This window comes from Trachypithecus francoisi, unplaced genomic scaffold, assembly GCF_009764315.1.
Source record: "Trachypithecus francoisi isolate TF-2019V2 unplaced genomic scaffold, Tfra_2.0 Lachesis_group12, whole genome shotgun sequence".
Lineage (NCBI taxonomy): Eukaryota > Metazoa > Chordata > Mammalia > Primates > Cercopithecidae > Trachypithecus > Trachypithecus francoisi.
The window spans coordinates 73,405,478-73,410,406 of NW_022681457.1; the positions used below are offsets into that span (position 1 = coordinate 73,405,478).

At 44.5% G+C, this 4,929-nt stretch overlaps 1 pseudogene across 1 annotated transcript; it reads left to right on the forward strand.

Moving 5' to 3' along the window:
- The first annotated feature begins 2,952 nt into the window (after nucleotides 1-2,952).
- Nucleotides 2,953-4,620, forward strand: LOC117092607 (annotated as a pseudogene). The gene has a single exon (XR_004440855.1). The product of XR_004440855.1 is annotated as a protein shisa-5-like (transcript).
- Nucleotides 4,621-4,929: the final 309 nt, after the last annotated feature.

Genomic DNA, 4,929 nt, shown 5'->3' on the forward strand with positions numbered 1-4,929 from the left:
CCACTGTAAAATGTCTCTTTTTTTTCTGCCTTTCCATATTGTACTCTTTGGTAGAAAAGTCACTATATGCAGCCCACACTTCAGGAGTGGAGAGGCTCCCCTTCTTTAGGGTGGAGTATCTGCATAATATATTTGGAATTCTTTGGTATGAGAGATTTATCTATTTGCTTCAATTTATCAATTTATTCAATCATTTATTTATATTAGTACGGATTCCTAGATATTTATTTTATACTTTGGGTATAATCCAGTGCTACTTTATTTCACTGCTCAAATTGTTTCACTTTTGGTCATTATGGGTTCTTTCAACGGACTTCTGTGCCCCTTTGACATATCCCATCTGTGTGTGTGTGTGTGTGTGTGTGTGTGTGTGTGTGATGATCCAGGTTCATCTTGTATATTTGCTGCCCCAGTCCCTAGAATCAGCTATTTCTCCAAGAAGCCCTGGATCCTTTTCATAGAGAATAGTATTAGAAACCAAGATCTGGGCACTAAGTCTGCTCATTGCTAATGGGATATCATTTCTTCTAGGCCTTCTCAGCTGACAGATCAAAGAAATATATGTGTGTATGCTAATCCATGTGTACACACATATCTGTAAATATTTCTAAATGTAACCATTTGTATCTATACATGAGTTCTTACTGATGTCTCCAACTCTAGTCCACTACCACATGGATTATTCTAGCCTGTTCCCTGGCTTGTCTGTAATCTCCCACTCATGAGAGAAATTTTATGTGTATGAACGTATTTAATCCTGTGAGGTAGCTATTATTATCTCATTTTATAGTTGAAGAAACTGAGGCTCAATGATGATAAATTTTTTCAAATACATAGCGATTAGGAGGTGTAACTAAACTGGGCATGGTGGCTTGTGCCTGTAATCCCAGAACTTTGGAAGGCTGAGACAAGGGGATCACTTGAGCCCATGAGTTTGAGATCAGCCTGGGCAACACAGTGAGACCACCATCTAAAAAAAAATTTAAAAAGAAAAAGAGGTGTAACTACGACGTCTTCTGAGAGAAAAAGAACACACACGTTGTGGAATTGAGAAGGTATATGGTTTGTGCAGTAGTACATACTGATGAGTCAGTAAAATACATTAAAGTTATGTTGGTATGACCCTGAATTGAACACTGATGATTTTGAAATTTTACCAACTGTTTAAACGTCATGCACATCTCTTGAGGAGCAAATTATTATACTAAAGATCTATTATTAATTATACGTCACCCCATGAGTCAACTGCAAAACTGTTTAAAATTCTTTTTAATCTTTTTTTTTTTTTTTTTTTTGAGACAGATCTCGCTCTGTTGCCCAGGCTGGAGTGCAGTTGCATGATCTCTACTCACTGCAATCTGTGCCTCCCAGGTTCAAGCAATTCTCCTGACTCAGCCTCCCGAGTAGCTGGGATTACAGGTGCCCACCACCATGCCCAGCTAATTTTTGTATTTTTAATAGAGATGAGGTTTCATCATGCTGGCCAGGCTTGTCTCGAACTCTTAACCTCAAGTGATCCACCCACCTCGGCCTCCCTCTTTTGTATCTTTTAAAAGAGTCATCACTGGTTCCTGAATTCATGAAGATTATCGTGTATTATATAATTTTAATCAATTAAAGGATAACAAATGGCAATGGACTTGACAGGTAATTTGTACCTCTAGTCAAATTTTTCCTGACCCAAAAAATCCAAAACAACAACCATTCCCCCACCTTTGTTTAAAAAAAGTTATGGCCTACCTTGATTTTTTTTCTTTTTTTTTTTGGGGGGGTGGGGGACACAGTCTTACCATGTGACACAATCATAGCTCACTGTAACCTTGAACTCCTGGGCTCAAGCAATCCTCCTGCTTTGGTCTCCCAAAATGCTGGGATTATAGGCATAAGCCACAATGCCGGGCCTAAAGTCTTAATCTTTGCTCATTGAAAAGAGGGCTTTGTGATTTAAAAGTTATGAAAACACTGCATATATATCAATTACCTCTTGGAAATTCTAATGTGCCTATTATGTAACTGAGACAAAAATCAACAAAAAATTAACTTTCAAGTAAATATTTGCCAAATATATTTGTTCATAGAATGCCTTGTTTTAATGTAAGGGCGATTAATATCACACAGACCTATATTTGGAATTCAATGTTTTATTCATTTCATGAGAGAAGAAACTTGGGCCATGTTTTTCTGTTTCCAGAACCTAAAATGGCCTGGCACATACTAGGTGCTCAATTAATAATTGTTTGTAAAATAAGTGGACAAGCAAATTTGTATTATCTACTATATGGTAGTCACAAGGAATATAGTTGTGAAAAAATAAACATGGTCCCTGTCCTCATGTAACTTACAGTCTACTAGAGAAGATTATAAAAAAGCAAGTAAAAAGGCTAAATCTTAGATAAAAGTTATTAATACAAAACTCTTTAGATAAGAGTTATGGAAACAAACAATGTTGAGATGAAGAATAAAGGAGATGGAGGGAGCGTTACTTTCAAAAATAAGCAGCAAGCTTTTTAATGTATTTACTCAAATCTATAGTTAACCAAAATCTGAGTATTTCAAACATCAACCTTCATTCAGATCACATATTCACAAAGATTGTATTAATCAAGGTCCTTGCATAAAACGGATGGCATACTCAGAAGGACTTAAATTAAGAGAGTTTTATAGAAGAACTATTTATAGCTCACGCCTGTAATCCTAGCACTTCGGGAGACTGAGGCGGACAGATCATGAGATCAGGTGTTTGAGACCAGCCTGACCAACATGTTGAAACCCCTCTTTACTAAAAACACAAAAAAATTAGCGGCAGGCGGTGGCGCAGGCCTGTAATCCCAGTTACTCAAGAGGCTAAGGCAGGAGAATGGCTTGAAACCAGGAGGCAGAGGTTGCAGTGGGCCGAGATTGTGCCACTGCACTCCAGCCTAGGCGACAGAGCAAGACTTCGTCTCCAAACAAACAAACAAAACAGCCTTTTCTCCAAAAAGGGAGGAAGTTGAAACTGAGTGGCCCACGATGGGAAGAGGGGAAGCCCAGGGGTACAGGAGGCCTCTGGGTGAAGGCAAAGGCTAACATGGGGTTCGGAGCGACCTTGGCCGTTGGCCTGACCATCTTTGTGCTGTCTGTCATCACTGTCATCATCTGCTTCACCTGCTCCTGCTGCTGCCTGTACAAGACGCGCCGCCGACCACGTCCGGTTGTCACCACCACCACATCCACCACTGTAATGTATGCCCCTTATCCTCAGCCTCCAAGTGTGCCGCCCAGCTACCCTGGACCAAACTACCAGGGCTACCACACCATGCCGCCTCAGCCAGGGATGCCAGCAGCACCATACCCAACGCAGTAACCACCTTACCTGGCCCTGCCCTTGGGCCCGCCGAGACCCCCAGACCCCGGCTGGAGGAGCAGCCGCACCCTACCCCGCCAGCCAGGCTCCTTACAACCCGGCCTACATGGATGCCCCGAAGGTGGTCCTCTGAGCGTCCCCCGGCCTCTCTGGCTGCCACTTGGTTATGTTGTGTGTGTGTGAGTGGTGTGCAGGCACGGTTCCTTGTGGCCCATGCGTGCTGTGTGCGTCCTGCCTATATATGTGGCTTCCTCTGATGCTGAGGAGGTGGGGAACGATCCTTGCCAGAGTGGGCTGAGACCAGACTTTGTTTTCTTCCTCACCTGAAATTATGCTTCCTAAAATCTCAAGCCAAACTCAAAGAATGGGGTGGTGGGGGCACCCTGTGAGGTGGCCCCTGAGAGGTAGGGGACTCTCCAAGGCACATCTGGAGTTCTTCTCCAGCTTACCCTAGGGTGACCAAGTATGGCCTGTCACACCAGAATGGCGCAGCTTTCTGTATGATGCAGATGTGTTCTGGTTTCGGCAGCGTAGCCAGCTGCTGCTCAAGGTGATGCAGGTGAAGCTTGGGATCTGACCAAGTTGGGCTTTGATCCTTTGGGCAGATGTCTCATTGTTCCCTGGAGCCTGTGTCATGCCTGTTGGGGGTCAGGCAGCCTCCTGATGCCAGAATACCTCAGGCAGAGCCCTACTCACCTGATAGCTGTCTGCCTGGACTGTTCCCTGTCCCTGCATCTTCCCTGGGACCACCCAGAGGGCCACATCCACACACAGCCTAGCTGCCCACAGGGAGCTCTCATGCCCTTGCTGGCCCTCCCTTCCTACAGGTGAGCAGGGCTCCTGTCCACTAGCACACTCAGGTCTCTTCCCTGCAGTGTTTTCATTTTATTTTAGCCAAACGTTTTGCCTGTTTTCTGTTTTAAAACATGATCCTTGATATGAGACTGAAACCCCTGGGTTGTGGAGGGAAATTGACTCAGAGGAGATGGACAACCTGGCAACTGTGAGTCCCTGCTTTCCCTGACACCAGCCTCATGGAATATGCAACTCCTGTACCCCAGTCCAGGGTGTTCTGGCAGCAGGGACACCTGGGCCAAGGGGCCATCTGGACCAAAGATGGGGTGTGGGGCCCTGGATGGCAGCTCTGGCCCAGACATGAATACCTCAGTGTTCCTCCTCCATTACTATTTCACCAGAGCTGTCTTAGCTTTGAATCTGTTGTGTTTCTGAGTCTAGGGTCTGTATCCTTATTTATAATAAATGCAATCATTTGGAAACAACAAAACAAACAAACAAACAAAAAAACAAAACAAAAAAAAAAAAAACAAGGGAAGAAAAACTTTTTTTTTTTTTTTTTGAGGCGGAGTCTCGCTCTGTCGCCCGGGCTGGAGTACTGTGGCGGGATCTCAGCTCACTGCAAGCTCCGCCTCCCGGGTTCACGCCATTCTCCTGCCTCAGCCTCCCGAGTAGCTGGGAGTACAGGCGCCAGCCACCTCGCCCGGCTAGCTTTTTTTTGTATTTTTTAGTAGAGACGGGGTTTCACCGTGTTAGCCAGGATGGTCTCGATCTCCTGACCTCGTGATCCG